The sequence below is a fragment of the Stenella coeruleoalba genome (assembly GCF_951394435.1).
Source record: "Stenella coeruleoalba genome assembly, chromosome: 5".
Classification (NCBI taxonomy): domain Eukaryota; kingdom Metazoa; phylum Chordata; class Mammalia; order Artiodactyla; family Delphinidae; genus Stenella; species Stenella coeruleoalba.
In genome coordinates this window covers 55,878,254-55,903,698 of record NC_137150.1, presented here as the reverse complement: position 1 = coordinate 55,903,698, position 25,445 = coordinate 55,878,254, and the positions used below count along the sequence as shown (strand labels likewise).

General features: G+C 40.1%; 1 long non-coding RNA gene across 1 annotated transcript in view; it reads right to left on the bottom strand.

Annotated features, from left to right (window-relative positions):
• Positions 1–25,445, bottom strand: part of LOC307187335 — a 264,230-nt gene that overhangs the window by 51,863 nt on the left and 186,922 nt on the right. Inside the window, exon 2 of the long non-coding RNA XR_013828586.1 lies at positions 21,395–21,449. This is a non-coding gene — a long non-coding RNA (uncharacterized lncRNA). The remainder of the gene's footprint in view (positions 1–21,394; positions 21,450–25,445) is intronic.

Sequence of the window (25,445 nt, the reverse complement as noted above, 5' to 3'; positions counted from 1 at the left end):
TCTAACCTTGAATGAACCAGCCTTCAAGTCAGGTCCGTCTATGCACCTAAGCCTGTGTCAGGAGTATCTTTGTTATTGGCGGCTCTCCTTCAACCTGGAATGTGCTCCACTTCCACAAAGGCTGAGTCCTTCGAAGACCAACTTAAAGTTCAGCCTCCTCTGTTGGGCTCCTTTGGGAAACATGGCAACCCACTATGAGATCTTTCTCCATACTCCCAGGACACTGATTTTTCTACACCATTCATTTGGCACATCAAATTCTGTCTTATATTATGAATTACTGTTTTGAAATATGTGTACTATAAGCTCTTTGAGGACAAATAATAAAGCATACATTTCCTCGTATACCTCATAGGGCTTAACAAATTATTAAGTAGTCAGAATTCCTTGAATGGGAGGAGGGTGGTCTCAAGGATGCTTATAGTAACGATCATTGTTAAAGAATATCTACTGGGAATTTTCTCCAGCAGAAAGTATCCATGGAATCAACTAAAAACCAAAAAAACAAAACCTTGAGTTACTGAAGTTAGGTATTTAAAAGGTTAACAAAATTTCTGCAGTCACTGTAGTTAAATTTTAAAGGTTTTATTTTATTTTTTGGTTTTTGGTTTTTGTAAGAAGCTTAGAGAATTAACTGATCTCCTAATGTTACATAATGCAGGTTCACCGTAAGTGGTATTTTTATTCTTCAAAGAACTTTAGAAATCTTTACTGATTAACTCATTAATCACTAGCTAAACTAGCAAGCTGGAAAGAAGATTGCAAGAAGAAAAGCAAATGGTTGTAGCAGTAGCAATCTAAAAACCTAACCAGGGCTTCCCTGGTGGCACAGTGGTTAAGAATCCGCCTGCCAATGCAAGGGACACGGGTTCGAGCCCTGGTCCGGGAAGATCCCACATGCGGCAGAGCAACTAAGTCCGCGAGCCACAACTACTGAGCCTGCGCTCTAGAGCCCGTGCTCCGCAACAAGAGAAGCCACAGCAGTGAGAAGCCCGCGCACCGCAACGAAGAGCAGCCCCGACTCACCACAACTAGAGAAAGCCCGCGCGCAGCAACGAAGACCCAACGCAGCCAAAATTAAATAAATAAAATAAATTTAAAAACCTAACCATATTCTAGAGAGTTGAAGGAGGGGTTGTTATGCATTTGGTGATGCATCAGCATTGGGATTTTCATTGTCTGTTCATTTTCTGGTATGGAGAGAGTTTATCTGGCTTTGATATTAGACAGTGTCTTGCTGAACATTGCCTATTCTTACAAATAGCGCACAATGCCAGTTTTTCACACACTGGATGCTAGGGTTTTTCATTTCATATAGCAGAAGGGGATACAAAGAAAACATTATATAGTGCCTTTATGCTGAAGCACCAAAATGTACTTTAAGAACCATGGAGGAGGGAAATGGGAAGAGGGAGGGGCAGAAGAGATGATTCCCAGTTTTAGTAAATAAACCAAATCCTAGAATTAAAAAGAAAATACTCAAATTGGAAGCTAAATATGTCTGACAATTTTAAACCTAGGATAATGGCAACTTATAAAATTGAGGCTTAAGACAAAACCAACATTCCCAGATCCCTCAACCTATACTTTAAAGGGCATCTATTCAGGTGGTTTCTAATAATACTGGTGTTGAGATAAACAGGGAGGTGTGAGTGGGTGTAGGGCAGCCTCAGGGTAATGCACGGTCCCACCAATTTACTCACCCTGAAAGTAATTTTAAAATCAATTCAATATTTCCTGGATAGGTTGACGTCACCCTGCTCACATCAGAGTGAAGAACTGAAGCACTGGCTTTATGCTCATTAAAATTCTGTATACCACACTATGCGGGAGCCGGTGGCCTATTTTCTGGACAACCATAAAACAAAGTAATAAGTGTTCTTGTCTCTGGGGCCAAGGTGGGGAGAGCAGAGAGGAGTCGTGTGGGATGAGGGGAAAGGGAGAAGGGAAGCATGTCATCTGTTAATGTTTACCAAATTCTAGCAATAAAATTAAGTGTCAGCCATATAGAGTTAATAAAGCATCCAAAACACAGAAATGCATTCAAGAGCACTCCAAGAAATCGAATCTGAGGGGAGCCAGCCAGGAAGGTTGCGGCAGACAATTCAATCTTGGGAAAAGGACTTTACACCAAGGAAATTGAAAACACCATTCTCAGTTCTTCTTTTGTGATTTTCATTAAGTAGTTTTTCTTCTCACAGCCCATTCATGAAGGAAAATGTCTGTCACCCATTCTGGTACTATTTGCATAAACTCAGAACCTAGTTCTTCCAGATATATGTTTTATATATGTATGTATATACGTATATACTGTGTGTATGCATACATACACTTTTATATACACAAATATATGCATAAATATATATCTAACAGGATCCCCGGGTCACGGCTGCCATGGTAGAGGGACATTCTGAGGTATGGCTTTGCCGTGACCCTGGGTCTGAGGGTTGCCTTTGCTCTGAAGGAGCAGGGTGGCTTACTAGAGCATTAGAGTTTTACAGACCTGAGGGAGAAAAGTTGCTATCTTTTCCCCATGTTAAGATGCAGCTTTTGTACAATTGTGTCATTCAGCTAGGCCTGCAGAAACCTCGTCCTCCAGTGAAGGGAGCAAACTTTGCAAAAGGGAAGCTCCCCCATGGACAGACAGATAGATGCTACTCTCAGAGAAATTCACGCCCTGTGCTTTCTTCAGTCCCACCTGATGGGTAAAAGCAGCTGCCCATTGACTAAGAAAAAATGGCCTCAAGTTCAGAACAGGAGTGTCATTCTGTTTTTGACCATTCCATATCAAGTATTCTTTCAACAGGCAAACCCAACTCTAAACATTATTAAAAACTCTAATGAGGTTCCTGGCGTTTCTTCTTCTTTCAGCCACTCTTCACATGCACACACACACAAGGCCAGTGGGACCACGCATGTGGTAAAAAGCAAGATTTTTATTCTAAAAAAGGGCAGGCTGACCTTTCAGAGTTCACCCCAACATAAATGTGCAGGCTCTCATCTCTCTAGAACAGGACTCAGTGTTCAAAGGCAGTGAAAAATTGCCTAAAGACCCAGCTTCCTTGTCCTGCTGGGTCAAGGAGAAAGGAAGATGGGAGAGTTCTTCCAGGAGGGGTTGGCACTGTGCTCACTTGGCACGGAAAGGAACCAGCCACCTCTCTGCTCATGTCCTCTCTTTTCAGAGACAACCTGGTCTCAGTTCTCTGCTGGAGGCTGTGGCCTGGCTCGGAGCAGCCAGGAGGAGGGCACCTCCTGTGCTGTTGGAGTGTTTGGGGAGGGGAAGTGCACCATGAGAATTCATGCCAAGAGTCACGTGAAGGGGACACCCCCAGTCCTTTGTCTTCCTGGCCCAGCTCATATCTCCCTTTGAAATGGCATGAGGGCCACAGCCCAGTGGGTCGGGCACAGCATAGTTCCCTAGGACCCAGGGAACAAAGGAGGCTCTCTCTCACACCAACTGGGATCAAATCGCAGCGCTGCCACTTTCCCAGCTCTGTGACCTGGGGCAAGTCACTGAACCTCTCTGTGCTTCAAGTGCCTCCTCTACAAATTGCGTCAGTAACCATCCCTCCCTCATCGGATAGCTAGAAAGATTGGATGAGGCAAATTTTGAAGGGCTGAGGAAAAGTGTCTAGAACATCACAAACGTGTATAAGTGTTAGGGATGATTATCAGACATCTATCCCACCTGACTTCCCATTAACCTGCTCTTGGACGTGGAGGGAAGAGCAAAAGAGAACCTGGCTACCGCACTCATGATCCTACCCTTGGGCCCTGGCAGTTGCAGACCAGGTGGGGCTGGCACTGCCTTCAGATCTCCTGCCCCACCTGCCCCTGGGTTTGTTTCTCTGGAGTGAGCGGAAGCAGAGTTGTTGGCTGCCTCTGCTGAAAGGCACAGACATCCTCATTACCCTGAAATAACCTAATGAACGGAGTCTATAATAGAAGGCACTGGCGCTAAGGAAGAACCTGGTCCACTTACTGAATACGTGAGTTGAAATTCTGGAAACGCTGTTTTGAATGGGCTTTATTATTAACAACATGAGGGAGAAAATGCAACCACTGAGACTTCATTCTTCATCATGGACCCCTACTGCCCATAAATAAAGTGCCCACTCCCCAGGGAAATATGTCTGCAACCCGCTTGCCAGGCACCAGGACTGCAGGAGAACTGACCAGGGCACCAGAGATGTCTGGATCTGAAACTGAAACTGCAATGAAACAGATGTTCCTATAATTCAGACTAAAGAGTCAAGTCTAGAGAAGAATGTATGAAGGCTGTTTCTCTACCCTAAGCATATATTTCCCAAACCAAAAATCAAAACCTTGTATATCACAGAAGATTTTTGTATGGCTTCTGGGACTGCCCTTAGTCAATCTTTAAGATAACAGTTTGAATGCCAAAATATCGACCTTTGGGGACTAACAGGACAGAATATTAGGCTAACCTGAAAAATTCAGGCACTCTACCATACACATTCATTTGGCAGGAAATAGGAAAATATTTTTAAAGTGGAAACACATATTTATCATTTATAAGGGCGATCCTTTTGTGCTTATCTAGATCTGAGTAGCAAAGAGGAATTAGAGCCTGACCCTGAGCTTCCACGGTGACTCCCAGGGCAACAGTGGACATGGGTAGAATTGTCAAAGGAAGTCACAACTCAAAAGGGACAACAGTCTACATACCTGTTCTCCTTCTTATCCCAGGTCACCCAGAAGGACAGAGCATTCCTTGAGCACCTGTGCTCTATTCAGTGTGCTCCTCAGTTAGAAACAAGGATGATATTCCCCTCACACCAACAGAGCTTTGCCTGAAAAGTCTCTATAGCATAATAGTAGGTGGCCTTGGAGTCAGACTGTCCAGATTGGAACCTTGTAAACTGGGTAACCTCTCTGAGCCTCAGTTTCTGCATCTGTAAAATGGAAATAATAACCAGCACTTCACTCACTGGAATAACTGTAGTGACATAAGCAAACAGCTTGTCTCATTCTTTTTTTTTTTTTTTTCGGTACGCGGGCCTCTCACTGCTGTGGCCTCTCCCGCTGCAGAGCACAGGCTCCGGACGGACCGGACGCGCAGGCTCAGCGGCCATGGCCCACGGGCCCAGCTGCTCCGTGGCACGCGGGATCCTCCCGGACCGGGTCACGAACCCGTGTTCCCTGCATCGACAGGCGGACTCCCAACCACTGCGCCACCAGGGAAGACCTTTTTTTTTTTTTTGCGGTACGCGGGGCCTCTCACTGTTGTGGCCTCTCCCGCTGTGGAGCACAGGCTCCGGACGCGCAGGCTCAGTGGCCATGGCTCACGGGCCCAGCCGCTCTGCGGCATGTGGGATCTTCCCGAACCGGGGCACGAACCCATGTCCCCTGCATCGGCAGGCGGACTCTCAACCACTGCGCCACCAGGGAAGCCCCTGTCTCATTCTTGACTAAGAATTCAATGAATGTTAACTGTTGTTGCTGGAAAAGAAAAACAAGATGTGGTGGTACGCATCATCATATTAGCATCACCTATGTGCAATTAACAGTCTTCTAGTCCCCTCCTGGAAACTCCTAGAAGCATAAATCCTAAAATTAAATAGCTTTCATATCTTGAAATAGAAAATATAGAAATACAATTTTTTAAATAAATTAAAACAGGCTGGTGTTCAATGAGACAGAAAACCAGAGAGAGGATGGTGTGGCCATTCCTCCCCTGATCTGGGCCAGTCCATTAACATATGAAAACCACACCCCACATGGAGTCTGAACTCACAGTCCCTAAAACTGTGCCAATTTCAATTGCTTGTTTTTTGACTAACAAACAAAGTAAACTAAAACATAGGACAATACCATGCATGTATCCAGGGCACTATTTTTACCTGTTGGATTTGTCATACTAATTTTAAACTGAATTTCAAATTTAAGGTATATGCTTTAATTGTAAAATTGTGGTTATTAGTTTTGAACTTTGCTTTCTCATTTTTTTCTTTTTTGCCCTTTTTCTACATGGATTTGGAGTTTTTTTAATTTTTAAAATAGGGGACAGGGGCTTCCCTGGTGGCGCAGTGGTTGAGAGTCCGCCTGCTGATGCAGGGGACACGGGTTCGTGCCCCGGCCCGGGAGGATCCCACATGCCGTGGAGCGGCTGGGCCTGTGAGCCATGGCCGCTGGGCCTGCGCATCTGGAGCCTGTGCTCCGCAACGGGAGAGGCCACAAAAGTGAGAGGCCCATGTACCGCAAAAAAAAAAAAAAAAAAAAAAAAAAGTTTAAAAATAGGGGACATGAACAAGATAGACTCTAAATTCATGTCTTTTTTAACCTCGTATTAGTCTATTAATTCCTTAAATATCAAACTCCATGTTAAATTTTTAGCAATTAATGAAAATAGTTTTTGAGAAGAAGTTGAGAGGAGCTATGTCTCTATAGCCAAGAGTTGTTTATTTCAACTGCAGGCAGAGCCTTTTCATAATTTTGTGAAAAAGCCACAAAATAAGAAACAGTCTCTAATCTCTGTGTCATTTGCAAATAAGGGACAATCATGATTGAAAAGAAGCCAATGAGGGCAGCAGGGAGATTCCAGAAAGCACAAGACATTGGGCAGAATCCTGGAAGCAGATGGCGTGTGGTGCAGCTGAGGGTTAGGAAACAGTGAGGTGAAACTGTTTTCAAATATTGAAAGCCTCCACCGTGCTCTACCCCCATTCAGAGTCGAGGTATTTTCTAATCTTCACATACTGCATCCTGTCAGAAACGGTGGTAGCTTTCCATCTTCCGCAGCCCAGCTTTTTCTCACCTCCTTTCACACATCCTGTGCTTTTCATACATATCACATTCAGATAACCACGTGTACCATCCACCACTACACAGGGCAGTGTAGGAAAATTAATCTAATTAATGATTACTATTTACAATTCTACAGAAACTGCTTCTCTGCACAGTCAATAAGCAGCCTGACCGGTTTCTCTCTGTGCAACAGGTTTCATTATCCCTAAGGTTGTACCTTAAAAAAAAAGAATTCTGATATATTCCACTCAAACATTTGGCAGATCCCTTTAACTTAAAAATGAAAGGAAAAAATATTCACTTAAGAAAGCGCTGTATTCATATGAATATTTGGAGATTCTTAGCTATGCTATATATGGGGTAACTGTCTTGAAACTGAAAATAAAGATTTAAATCTGTTTGCAAAGACTTATCAGGAGACTACAATTTAAGCTATTTCATCAACCACTACAGAGGGCATGATAGATTGTTCCTGTTCTTCAAAGAATTTACAATCTAGTTAGTTGGAGAAGAAAATTAAAATTGAAATAATATTTTTAACTGTTTAAAATATGATTGTTTAAAAAATGTAACACTGTAAAACTACACAAGGACAATGTAACATGTTTACTTAATAGATGATACACAGTGATGAATTCAGAGGAAGGCAATACCTCTGTGCCCTGTGATGGGCTGCTAAGTCTTCACAGCAGGGGTGGTATTTGCTCTGGGCTTGATCAGGCATGAATGGTGGACTTTGGACTGGTTGGGAGGAGGAGGCTAGGTTCCCAAGGGAAGCAAGAGTAGGGAAAACATGGGGGAAATAACAGAGGCAGATACTTGCAGGGCATGTTCAGAAACCACAGCTGGCTGGAGTTGAAGCTTCATGTAGAGGAGCACGATTTGATGATGAAAAGAGAGTGTCTTCATTAAGACAATCTAAAGGGATCCAAGTTCATCATATTTCTCTAATTACATTTTCTCAGCCAATAAAAAAATATTTGTTAAGCTCCTATTATATACAAGGCACTGCTGGGGATGGAGGAAGGCAGGGGAACAAAAAGGAAAGATCTAATTCAAGCTCAGGAGCTATTCATAAAAACAGGAAATGTTAACAATGCAAAATATACTAAACAAAACCAAAAAAAAAGAAAGGTGAATTTGCAAATAATTACTCCATCGGTAGAGGAAACCAATTATTTTGTCTGCTAAATACCTTTTCCTTTCTTCTGAGAATAAAAGAGCCTCTCTTTACTTCTGAGTATTGTTCTCCCAGCCCCCCAACTAGTCCTGTTGTATCCACAGGAGCTACCATTGCTTCCACAACCCTGCTCCCCTGGCCATAACTGATTGTAAGGAATGAGTCTTAGCAGTATGTAATTCCCTGGTTCCAGTTTCTTCCAGGAAACAATTACATCCTTGCTTTGTTTTTCAATCTTTTTATCAATAATATGGGCATTCTGCTAATAAAATTCCCCCTTTGATAAAGCTAATTCAAATTGGATGCCTGTCACTTGCAATTCAAAGAGGTCTTATTAAAATTCTAAGTGATTAAAATCTGTTTTGTCTTATAATTGTTTGCATTTAAACTTCTAGGTTTGCATTCTTTCCTTCAAACTTCTGGATGTTTCTCACTCATCTTTGTGTCACCTTAAAGTGCCAGGTCTGTCTGTGATTTGTACTAAGCAGACATAATTAGGTGCAAAATACTAACTTCAGTAACAGATACTCCCAACTCTTAGATGCTTGACACCTTACAAATTTATTTCTCAATCCCATAATTGGGTGTTCCTCAAGGAGAGGTGGTTATCCTCTAGGTGGCATTTCTGGAACTGGTTCCTCTCATCTTGTGACTCCATCACCCATGACCATTGCTTCCTGTGCTGGATTCTTTATAAACAGGAGCAGAAAGCATGTAGAAGCCTCCTACTTCTTAACCACCTGGGCCTAGAAGTGATCACATCTCTTCTACTGTCATTCCACTGGAAGAAGCCACATAGACATGAAGGTTGAGATATTTGATCCCTAGCTGGGCAGCCAGCTCCTGGCAGCAGCTCTACCCCACTGAAAGGAGTCAGTCATTTATAGTGAAAAACTACCCATCTCTCTCTACAATAAAAACTACAAGACTGCTGAAAAGAATTAAAGAAGACATGAACAAATGGAAAGACATCCTCTGTTCATGGATCAGAAGAACTAATATTGTTAAAATAACCAAACTATCCAAAGCCATCTACAGATTCAACACAATCCTCATCAAAATACCAAAGGCATTCTTCACAAAAATGGAAGAAACAATCCTAAAATTTGTGTATAACCACAAAAGACCCTGAATAGCAAAGTAATTCTGAGAAAAAAAGAACAAAATTAGAGATATTATGCTTCCAGATTTCAAACTATACTACAAAGCCATAGTAATTAAAACAGTATGGCACTGGCACCAAAACAGACACATAGGCAAATGGAACAGAATAGAGAGCCCAGAATTAAATCGCAGCATATGCAGTCAACTAGTATTTGACAAGGGTGCCAAGAACACCCAATAGGGAAAAGATAGTCTCTTCAACAAATGGTGCTAGAAAAACTGGAGAAACATATGCTGAACAATGAAATTGGACCCCTATCTCACACCACTCACAAAAATTAACTTGAAATAGATCAAAGACTTAAACATAAGAGCTGATATCATAAAAATCCTAGAAGAAAACATAGAAAAGAAACTTCTTGACATTAGTCTTGGCAATGACTCTTTTGATATGATGCCAAAAGCACAAAAAACAAAACCAAAAATCAACACATAGAACTACATCAAATTCAAAAGCTTCTGCACAGCAAAAGAAACAATTTAAATGAAAAGGCAACCTACAGAATGGGAGAAAATTTTTGCAAACTGTATATTGTATAAGGGGTTAATATCTAAAATTTATAAAGAACTCATACAACTTAACAACAACAACAAAAAATCTGATTTAAAAATGGGTGGAAGAACTAAATAGATATTTTTCCAAGGAGTACATCAAAATGTCCAACAGGTAAATGAAAAGATGCTCAACATCACTAATCATCATGGAAATGCAAATCAAAACCACAATTAGATATCACCTCACTCTTGCTGGAATGGCTATTTATCAAGAAGACTGGTGAGGATGTGGTGAAAAGGGAACTCTTGATACACTGTTGGTGGAAATGTAAATTGGTCCAACCACTATAAGAAAACAATATGGAGGATCCTCAAAAAAAAATAAAAATAGATCTACCATATGATCCAGGAATTCCACTTCTGGGCATATGAAAACAGGATCTCAAAGAGATATATGTACTTCATGTTTATTTCAGCATTATTCACAATAGCCAAGATATGGAAACAACCCAAATGCCCATTAGTGGATGAATGGATAAAAAAGATGTGGTATATATATGTGTGTGTATATATATATATATATGTGTGTGTGTGTGTGTGTGTGTATAATGGAATATTATTCAGGCATGAGAAAGGAGGATACCCTGTCATTTGCAGTAACATAGATAGACCTTGAGCATATTATGCTAAGTGAGATAAGTCAGGCAGAGAAAGACAAGTACTGTATGATCTCACTTATACATAGAATCTAAGTCCAACTCATAAAAACAGAGAGTAAAATGGTGGTTACCAGGGGATGGGAGGTGGGAGGACAAAATTAATTCTGTTTAAGGGTACAAACTTGCAACAACTAGTAAGTTAAGCCATAGAGACCTAGTTCACAGTGTAATCAATATAGACAACAATATTATACTACAATCATCAAACTTGCTAAAAGACTAGAACTTGATTATCCCAACCACTAAAAAGAAAGGATAATAATGTAATGTGATAGAGGTGCTAAATAGTGCCACAATGGCAATCATATTATAATATATAAATGTATCAGGTTAAAACACTGTACACCTTTAATTTAGTCAATGTTATATGTCAAATATAGTTGATTGAAAAAGAAAGAACTAGCCATCTCTCCCATGAAGACATTCAAGTAATGACTGAATTGAAAGAAAGAAAGAAAGAAAGAAAGAAAGAAAGAAAGAAAGAAAGAAAGAAAGAAAAGAAAGAAAGAAAAGGAAGGAAGGAAGGAAGGGAGAAAGGGAGAAAGGGAGAAAGAGAGAAAGAGAGAGACAGAGACAGAGGGAGGGAGGGAAGGAGGGAGGAAGGAAGGCGAAGAAAGAAACCCTCTACAGCAAAGTGAAGAAAAGTTTCATTATAAGTTAGAGATGGGGAAAGATTGCTTCCCAAAGACCAGGGATTGAGCATTTTTCTTGCATTTTCTTAACTATACAAAGCCCACTGGAAAATAAATTTAAGATGTAGAGGATCACAAATAAAAATGTAGAGGAACTCTCACTAACTACCTTAATGAAAAGGCAACGCCTCTAACATACATTTAGAAAAATTCTTCCAAATTATTAGCCTTGGAGTCTAAACTGCATGTGTCAAAGTTCATTTCTCTAATAGCTTTCTTTGTCAAAATTCTCTTCACAGAAACCACATAAAAGCACAGAGCAATCTGCTGAAGACTTAAATGGCTGGAATATCAAGGATGCAGACATCTTCTTAAAATGGCTGTTTCTTCTATTGAATTGAATCCACCCACCTTTCTTTGTGATGGCAATGAGGGAAAATGTACAACCTTAGAACAAACAGGAACCAATTCAAAGCCTTTCTGGAGAGTCTCCAAATACATTTAAATTAATTTTTTTCTCCTGAAAACATTCTAAGCACAAACTCCTATGGTATAAAAGTTGGATTCAATCAACAAGTGAGGTTCTGGAGCAGATCTCCATCCTCAGGGGAAGGGAAGAGAGTGGAGGAGATAGAAGCTTCCTAACACAAGGCTGGACTCCAGTCGTGAAGGGCCCTGGGAGCCCCCCTGAGTATAAAAGCAAGTTCTCTGGCACTAAAGGTAACTTCTGAAGGACATGGCCATGCTTCATTTGTTTTTGTGTTTCTTGCTCTGAGCACAGCATCTGACACCTAGCAAGCATCCGATAAATATTTGGTGAATGAATAAATGAATTGAACTGGGATTTAGTTATTATATCTTGGAAGCAAGGTGATCATTTGACCTCAATAACAAAGAAAAAAATCTTAAACTGGGGTACAAGATTGGAGCAAAACAAAGAAAAGACATTCAATGCTAAGTTTCTTTAAATGTTTTTAGTTATAAACCAGTGTGGTCTCAGAATCAGGAGCAAAGATGAGTCACCAAGTAGAGGTCAAAAGGATTTAGCTAATTAGGTGGGATGTTGAGTCAGGAAGCTGAGGAAGTTATTACTTTTAAATTATTGTACAACCTAATTGGAAAAGGTCAAGAGCAGTCAGACATGATTTCTTTACTCCTAGCTCATTTATGTTTCTCCAAAAAGTAGAATCAGCCTGGAGCACAACTGTATGGTAGTCCTTACCCCCTCATCTCCCCTTTTGTCATCTTCCTGCAGTCAGCAAGTGTACCTCCAGGCGTCTAATGGCTTTGTATTTTCTCCACCCAGCCACCCCCTACTTCCCATGTCTTCCTAGGACCTCTTGCTCCAGATGTTCCAAACCTAAATGTTCTCATCTTGCATCTCAGTCATTCATACTCTGCTCTAGGCTGGTGAAAGCTGCCTACATTTGTTAATCTGTTCATGTATTCAGAAAGGGCATTAATGGTATATTCAGGTAAAATATAGTCTTGTTTATTGGTGCCTTCTAGAGGCAAGGCCTTTATCCAATGGAGTATCTCTAACCATGAAAATTTTCAAGTGAAGTAAGGCCACTGGGGAGGAGATCATGGGGCAGACTGAACTTTTACTGCCCTTTAAATCACATGAGGAAAGGCAGCTACTCTTTCTGTTAGATCTGGAGACCTAGCTATCAACCCCTTTAAAATGGCAACTGTCCTGGTTGAATCAACGTTGCAAGATCTCTCATGGCAAAACCTCGGCACCAGCCCAGTAAGAAAGATAACGGTTGCATTAGTTGATATGTTTTCAAAAGAGTGCCTGAGTCATTTCCCTTTAGACCCCCTGACCCTTTATTTCTGGTTATGTCAAATGCTTCTTATAAATTAATGTTGAAAACACACAACAATGGCCTGTGATGTCCTTTACACACTCCTTCAAAAAAAATTCACCTAGGGGCTTCCCTGGTGGTGCAGTGGTTGAGAGTCTGCCTGTCTATGCAGGGGACACGGGTTCGTGCCCCGGTCTGGGAGGATCTCACATGCCACGGAGCGGCTGGGACCGTGAGCCATGGCCGCTGAGCCTGAGCGTCCGGAGCCTGTGCTCCACAATGGGAGAGACCACAACAGTGAGAGGCCCGTGTACCGCAAAAAAAAAAAAAAAAAAATTCACCTAGATAGTTTAAAGAACAAAACTGAACTTCCCCAAGATTGTAACTGTGACCAAGCCACGCCAGCCTCCAAGTTTACTTATAACTGAGGGACATCCTGCCACAGTCTCACGAACAGTTTGAAGGCAGTTATGTCCAAAAAGAACTACAGAGTACCAGGCTGCCCAGTTAATAAAAGGTGTTAGCAACTGTTATGTAGCCCCTTGAACTTTACCCATTTTTCCTTTCCTATTGTCACTACTGTTACTTTAAATCTTTTCAGAAACAATATAGAATATAAGTGAATTCACAGAAATATATATATACATATATCTTTATATATACACGCATATATTCATACATATGTCAAGTCACTATTCCTAGAAACATTCCCAAAGGAAGCTGCCTTTTAAAAGTCTCCTCTTCAAAATAGCAACAAATTAGGTTATCGTCTTTGTTGCAAATTATGAGTCTCACATATTCAGCAGACAGCTCTATAGAAACTCAACCAAATACACTTTCCTTCTTGAAGATTGAACAATGATAACAGAAAAAAGACTCTAGCACTGATAAGGAATGTCCTTAAACCAAGCTCATGGGTTTTACAGAGGAAGATAAATGAGTTCACCCTGAAGCCTATAGGTCAGAGCTAACTGAAATATTCAGGGGTTCGCCTTACAGTAGCTGATTAAACTTACTGACTTACCTGGTACTCCCATGAAACCCACAGATCAGCCTTAGCAAACAGAAGACATGAAATTAGACATACAATGGACTGTATTTATGAAGAAGACCAGGGAAACCAGTGCAAATGATCAGAGATGACAGAGGGGAAATAAAAAGAGAAATCAAGCAGACAGGAACCGTTCTTTATAAGCTCTGACACCTGAGGATGTCACTCTGCAACCCCACAGTTTACAAATAATAGTCAGAGTGATGGTGTTGAGTCATAAAGGAAAGCTTAGGTCACATCTGATAGACTCTGTTTATTAAGACAGGGAGGTGAATAAAGCACCCTAGATAATTACCCACTAAAAATGGTTTTCAGAGAGCTTTGATATGTAAAATCTATCTTTAAAAAATTGAACATTGAAAGAACTTGATTCCTCAATGTTAATCAACACATGAAGTGTTAGTGTGTCAGCCAAGCGAGTTCAAAAATTGAAAATAATAGTGGAAGAAACTGTCTTGAAAGGCTACCCTTTTATTTTTTAATCCACTTTTGTTACTTTAAACTACTTAGACAATTTTTAATTTCAGAGGACCTGTTTTAATAAATATGAATTAGATAAGCATGTTTTTATATTAATATATTAAAAGTTGAAGAATAATGCTTCTAAAAAGCTTCAAGATATTTATCTCAGTCATTTATTCAAGTGTACTAGGCATACTTCTTGGTTCAGTGGATAGAGCAGTGAAAAATTTTCATTTATTCAAGCAACATCCCCCTGGCCCCATAACAATTTTGCTTTTGCTGAGGGTTTATGTAAAAGAATCTTTGGCTTATCATTCAAACTCTGGTAGATTTTAAATCAACTCTGTTTATACAAAGTAGCCATTGTGCCAAGCAGAGTCCTAGCCTCAGGAAATATCCAGATCAACCTAAACCCATCCTTGATCACCATGGCTCAGAGCCCAGCCCTGAGGAAACAGATAAACACACAGTCACTGAAGTAGAATAAGTGCTATGTTAGAGCTAAAAATACACTGCTTGTTATGAGAGCAAAAGGAGGGAGCAGGGTTTAGTGTGTATATATATATGTACATGAATATATGTATGTATGAATGGAGATAGATGATGTTTTGACTTCAGAGACAGTAAACAATATTGACGCTCTTCTTCATGATAATAAAAACATGGCATAGTAATTTGGGATTGTAGCATCTATACGACCAGGTAAACCAGAATTGAAAACCAGGTTCTGCCACTTATAAATTTGGCAGCCTTAAAGAGGTTACTTGACCTCTCTGAGATTCTGTTTTCACCTATAAAATAAGGGTTACTATAGTACTTAATTTACAGGGTTTTCAAAGCTCTTCATATAGGAGAATCAAAAATCATTATGTTTATTATTGATATATAAACGTTCTTTAAAATAGTCTATTGCTCACCACACATTCAGAATATTCTGTTTTTCATCTTAAAATTTGGTCTAAAATATTGTGTTCAAGAACGTAAACAAGGGAGGGGTTGTGCCCTTCAAATACACAGGAATGCATGCCCGAAAGAACCACCACCAACCAGGCAGGGGTAAGAGCTTTAGCTTTTTTGGAAGCTCTCCTGAGTGCCCAGATATTTTTAGATTATTTTTTAAATGGAAAACAGATACGCACACCAAAAGGCATAAAACAAACACCCAGAAATATTTTGCTTCAGTTTTACATGGGTTATTTTTAAAGATCTGTCTTGCTGTGTGGATTCCATTGAGAATGAAATGAATCTGTGCTATTGCTTCCATGGAAACCTGTTTCTCTGTGATTGGCTGAGCAGTATCCAAGCGCTTCAACAATATCCCAGAAAGTACAAGTACTGTTAATATTTAACAGACGAAGTAAAACCTACCAACCCCATGGCATTTATTATGCAACTCACTATTAATAAAGAGATTCAGATCCATCCTAACATTTTCTCACCCTCTAAATATCCTTGTGAGGGTTTTTTCCTTGTTAACCTGACCTACACAGAAAAAGGAATGGACAGGGGGGAGGGGAGGACAGGACCTAGATAGAAGGGGCATGAAACCTTGAAGGTGCAATAGATAAAACCTTATCGTACTTGTAATTGCAACTGCCTCTATTTCATTTGTTTTATTTCAAGATAGAACTGGTTTAAAAAGAGAAAAATGATACACCCTAAAGGAATGTTTTCCCAATTTACATTTGATCTGGGTTGAAAAAGAGAGTATCATGTCACCGAAGACAATTTATATAACATTATATAATCTTGGTGTGATTAACCAAGTAAGATGAGGCAAATGATACAAATCAAACGGCCCAAAGGAGAAAATGTATATTTACCAGTGTCCGTGGGAAACTGAGGTGTTTTTTAAGCGTATATGATTTGAAACTCCCAGTGTGCCCTGCATTAAGAAAAGCATTCATATCCCTATCCCCCCCACCACATACACACACAAAAAGTCCCATTTTTCAAAACAATTAAGCATCCAGGTAATTATTTTTTCTAAAATCTTTACACTGCCTGGATACTTGGGAACTCCTCCAGGGTTTTAAAAGTTTTATTTATACCACAGTGTGAGGAAATTCACCACTTAAGAGCGGGCAACAATACTGAAAAGCGGCCGGGGTTTTTAGTGTTTCCATATATTATCATTCCATTTAGAATATTCTTATTTGAACGTCTTGAGATTGAGTTTCTCAATTCTCAGGAGAGGATACAATTTGAAAGCCTGAACATATATGTTTAGATTAAAAACCTTAAAAATGGTAAGGGGAAAAATACTATATTTTGAGCTTATATACAAATGACTCTATAGAGGTGTGTCAATTTTGTGTATAAATTCAATAAAAATCATGTTAGGAAGTGCTACTGGGCAAAATCACTGAACTATTTATATCTAAAGCTGATATTTGCTGATAGCCCAGAAAGATAGCTGCCCATGTGCTTCCTGTGACTCTTTAAACTGATACAAAGTTGAAAAATAGGGTAGGTTTAAAAATTATATATAATAGTATCTCAGCTTTGATAAATTAATGTAAATTTGTAAAAGATTAAAAAAGAATCAAACATCAAAATACTAACCATGATTATCATTGGGAGCTTATAGTTACTTTTTGTGAGATTTTTTTCTTTTACTTTATACCTTAGTCTCTCCACATTGTTCACACTAAATATATGTCACATAAAAAGGAAAAATTATATTTTTTGAAAGAAACTATCAGCCGTCTTTTCATCTTTCTTTGTAAGGACAATTAAACCTTAAATATATAATGAGCTTTATAAGTTTTAAAGTATCATGCATCCATTATTTCATTCCAGGTACACAATAGCCTGGGAAGAAGATATTACAGAGCACGGCGTCTCACCTACAGATAAGGGAAATGAAGGCCAGAGGTCATCTGACTTTGCAGGATGGCAGGGGACATAAGAGTCAAAGCTTGAAGAACATATCTGGTGTTATGGGGTCCCTGTCTCCCAACACTTAGATTATATACGAGATATAAAACATTGATGGTTTTCACATCTCTTTAAACTAAGTTATAAGTCCATTTTCACATCTTAATTTTTTTATATTCTGTTCCTGCATGTAACACACTGCTAAGAATCAAGCAGATGTTTAATAAACATTTTTTAATTAACTTATAACAATCCTTTTCTCTTTGTATATTTTACAACTCATTTATCTATGCAGCTAAACATATTTGCTAAAGAACTGACAGCATTTTAATCAATTTTTTTCTTTAAACTATTTTCCAAAGTTTGAAACTCTGGGGTTTTAAATTTTATATATATATACATATATACATACATACATATATATATACATATATATATATACACATATATATATACATATATATATGTTATATATATACTTTCCTGACCATCCATGCAGTTTTAGGGGAAAGGATATAAGGAAAGAATAACATGAATATTCACTAAGCAGTTTATAAAGAGTAACGCCTAGCAAGGGTAAACAGGCATTGCATCAGTGCCAGCTCTCCAGGCCCAGTGGGAAGTGGAAAGAGGGAGAGAGGGAGGCAGGTACTCTCCATTTAGCCATTTTCCCAGGCTAGTCCCAGAGTGAGATCAGTAGTCAGGACAAATGGAGTTCTAAGGGACAGTCCCAAGATGCATGATAGAGAAGGAGGAAATGAAGAAACAAACACCCCAAGATGCCACGATGAACAGGATATTACTTAGAGTTTCCAAGTTCCTTTCCAGGGTTGCTCATTTGTTGTAAGTGATCTGCATCAGCAGAGCCACTGCAAACATAGACGAGTAAACTAGAAAGAGGTACCCCTTCCTCCCAGCAGACACAATCTTGACCAAAGCACACAGCTTGGTGAGTGGCCTGGGGTTTGGATTATACCCACTTGTTCCCTGACCAGGGATTCACACAGTAAGCAATGTGCACAACTGTATGCCACAGTTCCCAGCATGAAGTGGAAACATAATCAAGTTGAGTCAGCCTCTAACCGGAAGATATTTTTGACTCCTTGCCAACAAAGTAAACTTTTGGTTAATGAATACACATACACACGCATCTGATATGTAATAGAGACAAAGAGATGATTTGCAGAATCCAGAGGTAAATGAATTCCCAGTTAAAAGGAAAATGGATGCCACCTCACAGAGTATAGTAATGACGAATAAGATAATACACATCAAACACAGAGCACAATACCTAGTGTGAATCATTCAGTAAAATATTGGTTCTCTGCCATTTTACCCTGAAACTATTTTGATAAAGCTGCTGTTACGGTGGTAATTTTTTTTTTTTTTTTACAGTGGTGATTTTTAAAAATCCAACTCTTTCTTGCCATAAGTCACAAAGCCTTCATATTTCCCCACTTAGGAACAAACTTTTTCCCTCCTTCACCATCATTCTCTATACCAAGTACATTTTAGAGTAGCAGGCAGTATGCCATAGACACTGAACCCATCTGGAAGAACTGTAAATTAGTTTTGTATGATATGTTAGTACAAAACACAAAGCCAGCTCTGACTTTACATTTTATAATAAAGCTAAAATTTGGCCCATGTTTGCAAAACTTTTGCCAGCATTTGCTATGGGTCTGTGATTGTCCTTAACCCGTAGATACGAACCCATCCCAAAGACAAAAGATTCCAGATCGGCTGAGAGCTGAGCAGAAATCAGGCATATATCCCAAATGTCACTGACCCTGAAAAAAATGAGAAGTTGATGCACAAAACTGTGTAGGAAAAACGTTCAGAGTCATATCTTTCAATGAACTTGGGTCACAGTCCTTTCTGCAGCTCTTCTATCTCTTCCAAATGAACCTCAGAGACGGGTTGTTTCTGAATGTTTACCATGGCTTCTAGGGCAGCCCTGAACTCTCTCCTTCCCTATAGCTTTCTCGTTAAAAAACTGTAAATGTGTAGAGAATTCACCTGCCATATCTTGACCAAATTAAAAGGCAGTGGTAAAAAGACAGCATGCTCGTTAGTGGTCTCAGTCCTGGCCTTGATTCCCACATTGGCATAGAGTGACGTTGTTTTTAAGATAGTCATTATACTCTCCTTAAGGCTGCAGCCTTCTCAGAACTTCTGAACCCTGGAATCTCACAAGTAGACAATGACCCCCAAGTGTTCGTTTATATTTTATTAAAATGTCATGTAGCCAGATTTTTCTGACCTGGTATAGCTTTAACCAGGGACAATTTCTAGAGGATGAAATTCAAGGCAATGATCTAACACACAGTATCTTAATAAATGGGAAATTGTACAAATCAGAGAACTTCTATCATAGCAGCAAGTTTGAAAATAATAGAGGCCATTATACAGAATACGGGTCAAATACCAGAATTAGGCAACCCAAATCGGAATGAGAATGTATACAAAACAACAGAGTACAAATATTTTAAAGCCAGGGAAACAAAAATAGATTCTTTTAAGAACAAGGTAGTGGAGGGAAAGATAACAGAAAACAAGTTAAGAGCTTAAGTTCCCTTTGGGTTCCTCTGAGTTGTAACAGCTCCCCAGCTGAGCATACCAGGTGAGGCCTGATCTTACAAGGTGCTGAGCAGAGAAGAAAACAGGACCCAGGTTTGGCTTCCATCCTTTGACTCTCACCCAACATTGTACACTCCCACCATCTAGTTGACTTTTAGTACTCATGAAGGACACAAGTGCCTCTTTTCAAACAACTCCAAATCTTGAATCTCATTTTCACTCACACCCATAGGTAAAGCAGCGGCCACTACTGTGATGCTTAAAAAAAAAAAAATCTCAAAAATAAATATACGAATAATCTCAACTAAATTTCATTGTTTGTATGTGACTTATCTGCCCTGCCATACACATTAAACACCAAGTCTAGGTCAATTCACTGCTTTGTAATCCACAAGTCCTAGCCCAACACCTTGAATAAAGGAAATGTTTAGACATTTATTCATCTATTTACACCATATCCATATATTTTCCTAAGTTCAAAGTTATTATTGATACTTAGTTAAAAACAAATTGATAGCCATTTAAAATGCAGAAGAGAACAGTTTCAGCACCACTCTGTTTCCCCCTGCATGATTTTTGCATTCATTCAGTCCACAAGGGTAAGAGTGAGGTACCTTGCTAGATGTCCCTGGGATACCAGAGTAAAGACAACAAGATGTCTGGCCACCAGAATCTAGTTAGGGAGACAACAAAGTGAGCAAATGACTGAAACAATGTAGTTTTTCATTGTTAGTATTTTGCCTCTAAAATTATCTAGAAAGAGGCTGATACTGGGATTCCAGATTAGGAATTATCAGTTGACATGGTCTTCATGACTCAGGGATTCTATCAAGTTCAAGACTGACTCCCATGCACATGGCAGACGCTCTATACTTGCTGCTCAAAACAAAAGTGGGCTGGGACAGACAACTTTTGAGCTATAAGCTCTTCGAGTAGGCTATAGGAGCATAAATGTGGATAACACCTACTTTTCTTGATAAACAATCCAGCTTCCCAGTTAGCCTTCTCAGGGCAAGGGAACCCCTCCCAAGAGTCAGGCAGGCCCAAGGCAATCTCACTGTAGCATCTGAATTCCAGGAGAGACAGTCCACTGAAAGCTAGAAGGATAGGGTGTTGCTTGAATTATCTCTGCACTATTCCTGAGGCCTAGACAATCTCTGATCCTTAGTAAGCCTTCAAGAAAAGTTTGTTAAATGAATAAGTAAATTAATGAATCAGGATAGGACCTAAAGTAATGACTCTAAAGAGAAGACACCAAACATAGACCAGAGGTCACACAAAGTAAAAAGAGTCTTCTATCTGCTCTCATCGAATTGAAATTTATACCACCACCCCCTTAAAACGGACCTTGGTCCAGTACAGTCCTTGGTATTGACCTTTCTTCTTGGAATGAATGAGAAGAGAAATCATAGCTCTCCCTAGAGATGAAAGGGTGAGCAATAAGTTTATTTTAAAAGTATGCTCAAAGTATTGCTGGGAATACAGTAGAAAAAAGGAGAATGCACTTAACTTTCATTCAGCCTTAAGGTTAAGGAAGGCTTATTAGAGTGGAGACCTTCAAGATGGTGGAGGAGTAAGACATGGAGATCACCTTCCTCCCCATAAATACATCAGAAATACACCTACATGTGCAACAACTCCTACAAGACACTTACTGAATGCTGGCAGAAGACCTCAGACTTCCCAAAAGGCAAGGAACTCCCCACGTACCTGGGTAGGGCAAAAGAAAAAAGAATAAACAGAGACAAAAGAATAGGGACGGGACCTGCACCTCTGGGAGGGACCTGTGAAGGAAGAAAGGGTTCCACACAGTAGGAAGCCCCTTCACTGGCAGAGACAGTGGGTGCCAGGGGGGAAGCTTCAGAGCCACAGAGGAGAGCACAGCAACAGGGGTGCAGACGGCAAAGCGGAGACATTCCCACACAGAGGATCGGGCCGACCAGCACTCACCAGCCCGAGAGGCTTGTCTGCTCAGCCTCCAGGGCGGGTGGGGGCAGGGAGCTGAGGCTCTGGCTTCGGTCGGAGCTCAGGGAGAGGACTGGGGCTGGCGGCGTGAACACAGCCTGAAGTGCGCCACAGCTGGCCGGGAGCGAGTCTGGGAAAACGTCTGGAACTGCCTAAGAGTCAAGAGACCATTGTTTCCTGGTGCTCGAGGAGAGGGGATTCAGAGCACCGCCTAAACCTGCTCCAGTGACGGGCGCAAGCCGCGGCTATCAGTGTGGAGAGACTGGCATGAGGCGCTAAGGCTGCTGCTTCAGCCACCAAGAAGCCTGTGTGCAAGCACAGGTCACCATCCACACCTCCCCTCCTGGGGAGCCTGTGCAGCCTGCCACTGCCAGGGTCCCATGATCCAGGAACAACTTCCCCAGGAGAAGGCACGGCGTGCCTCAGGCTGGTGCAATGTCACCCCGGCCTCTGCCACCGCAGGATTGCCCTGCATTCCATACACCTCCCTATCCCAAGCCTGAGTGAGCCAGAGCCCCCGAATCAGCTGCTCATTTAACCCAGTCCTGTCTGGGCGGGAACAGACGCCCTCCAGTGACCTACACGCAGAGGCGGGGCCAACTCCAAATCTGAACCCCAAGAGCTGTGCAAACAAAGAAGAGAAAGGGAAAACTCTCCCAGCAGCCTCAGGAGCGGCGGATTAAATCTCCACAGTCAACTTAATGTACGCTGCATCTCTGGAATACCTGAATAGACAGCGAGTCATCCCAAAATGAGGCAGTGGACTTTGGGAGCAACTGTAGACTTGGGGTTTGCTTTCAGCATCTAATTTGTTTCTGGTCTTATGTTTATCTTAGTTTAGTATTTAGAGTTTATTATCATTGGTAGATTTGTTTATTGATTTGGTTGCTATTTTCCTTTTTTATTAATATATAGATTTGTTTTTCCTTTTTCTCTTTTTGTGACTGTGTATGTGAATGCTTCTTTGCTTTTACCATTTGTCCTAGGGTCTGTCCATTTTTTTTCTTTTTTTTTTTAGTATCGTTTTTAGCACTTGTTATCATTGTTGGATTTGTTTTTTGGTTTGGTTGCTCTCTTCTTTCTTTCTTCTTTTTTTATAATTTTTAATATTTTTTTATTTTAATTATTTCTTTATTTTTTCTTTCTTTCTTTCTTTTTTTCTCCCTTTTCTTCTGAGCTGTGTGGTTGACAGTATATTGGTGCTCCAGCTGGGTGTCAGGCCTCAGAGGTGGGAGAGCCAAGATAAGGAAATTGGTCCACCAGAGACCTCCCAGCTCCATATATTATCTTTTTTTTTTTTGCTGTATGCGGGCCTCTCACTGTTGTGGCCTCTCCCGTTGCGGAGCTCAGGCTCCGGACGTGCAGGCTCAACGGCCATGGCTCACGGGCCTAGCCGCTCCGCGGCATGTGGGATCTTCCCAGACCGGGGCACGAACCCGTGTCCCTTAGCATCAGCAGGCGGACTCTCAACCACTGCGCCACCAGGGAAGCCCTCCACGTTTTATCAAACTGCGAAAGCTCTCCCAGAGATCTCCATCTCAATGTTAAGACCCAGCTACACTCAACAACCAGCAAGCTACACTGCTGGACACCCTATGACAAACAACTAGCAAGACAAGAACTAATCCCACCCATTAGCAGAGAAGATGCTTAAAATCATAATAAGTTCAGAGACACCCCAAAACACTACGCAGTCCTGCCCACAAGAAAGACAAGATCCAGCCTCAACCAAAAGAACACAAGCACCAGTACCCTCCAACAGGAAGCCTGCACAACCCAAGAACAAACCTTGGCCACTAAGGGCAGACACCAAAAACAACAGGAACTATGAACCTGCGGCCTGTGAAAAGCAGACCCCAAACACAGTAAGTTAAGCAAAATGAGAAGACAGAGAAACACACAGCAGATGAAGGAGCAAAGCAAAAACCCACGAGACCAAACAAATGAAGAGGAAATAGGCAGTCCACCTGAAAAAGAATTCAGAGTAATGATAGTAAAAATGATCCAAAATCTTGGAAATAGAATGGAGAAAATACAAGGAACGTTTAACACGGACCTAGAAGAACTAAAGAGCAAGCAAACAATGAAGAACAACACGATAAATGAAATTTAAAATTCTCTAGAAGGAATCCATAGCAGAATTACTGAGGCAGAAGAACAGATAAGTGACCTGGAAGATAAAATAATGAAAATAACTACCACAGAGCAGAATAAAGAAAAAAGAATGAAAAGAATGAGGACAGACTCAGAGACCTCTGGGGCAACATTAAACGCAACAACATTTAAATTATAGGGGACCCAGAAGAAGAAGAGAAAAAGAAAGAGACTGAGAAAGTATTTGAAGAGATTATAATGGAAAACTTCCCTAATATGGGAAAGGAAATAGTCAATCAAGTGCAGGTAGTGCAGAGAGTCCCATACAGGATAAATCTAAGGAGAAACACACAAAGACACATATTAATCAAACTATCAAAAATTAAATACAAAGTAAAAATATTGAAAGCAGCAAGGGAAAAACAACAAATAACATACAAGGGAATCCCCATAAGGTGAACAGTTGATCTTTCAGCAGAAACTCTGCAAACCACAAGGGAGTGGCAGGACATATTTAAAGTGATGAAAGGGAAAAACCTAAAACCAAGATTACTCTACCCAGCAAGGATCTCATTCAGATTTGACAGAGAAATTAAAACCTTTACAGACAGGCAAAAGCTAAGAGAATTCAGCACCACCAAACCAGCTTTACAACAAATGCTAAAGGAACTTCTCTAGGCAAGAAACAAAAGAGAAGGAAAAGACCTACAATAACAAACCCAAAACAATTTAAAAAATGGTAATAGGAACATACATATCGATAACTACCTTAAGTGTAAATGGATTAAATGCTCCAAATAGAAGACATAGACTGGCTGAATGGATAAAAAAACAAGACCTGTATATGTGCTGTCTGCAAGTGACCCACTTCAGACCTAGGGACACATACAGACTGAAAGTGAAGGAATGGAAAAAGATATTCCAGGCAAATGGAAATCAAAAGAAAGCTGGAGTAGCAATTCTCATATCAGATAAAATAGACTTTAAAATAAAGACTATTACAAGAGACAAAGAAGGACACTACATAATGATCAAGGGATCAAATCAAGAAGAAGATATAACAATTGTAAATATTTATGCACCCAACATAGGAGCAACAAAATATATAAGGCAAATGCTAACAGCCATAAAAGGGGAAATCGACAGAACATAATCATAGTAGGGGACTCTAACACCCCACTTTCACCAACAGACCAAAAATCCAAAATGAATGTAAATAAGGAAACACAAGCCTTAAATGACACATTAAAAAAGATGGACTTAATTGATATTTATAGGACATTCCATCCAAAAACAACAGAATACACATTTTTCTCACATGCTCATGGAACATTCTCCAGAATAGAACATATCTTGGGTCATAAATTAAGCCTTTGTAAATTTAAGAAAATTGAAATCGTATCAAGTATCTTTTCCGACCACAACGCTATGAGACTAGATATCAATTACAAGAAAAAATCTGTTAAAAATACAAACACATGGAGGCTAAACAATACACTATTAAATGACCAAGAGATCACTGAAGGAATCAAAGAGGAAATTTTAAAAATACCTAGAAACAAGTAACAATGAAAACACGATGACCCAAAACCAATGGGATGCAGCAAAAGCAGTTCTAAAAGGGAAGTTTATAGCAATACAATCGTA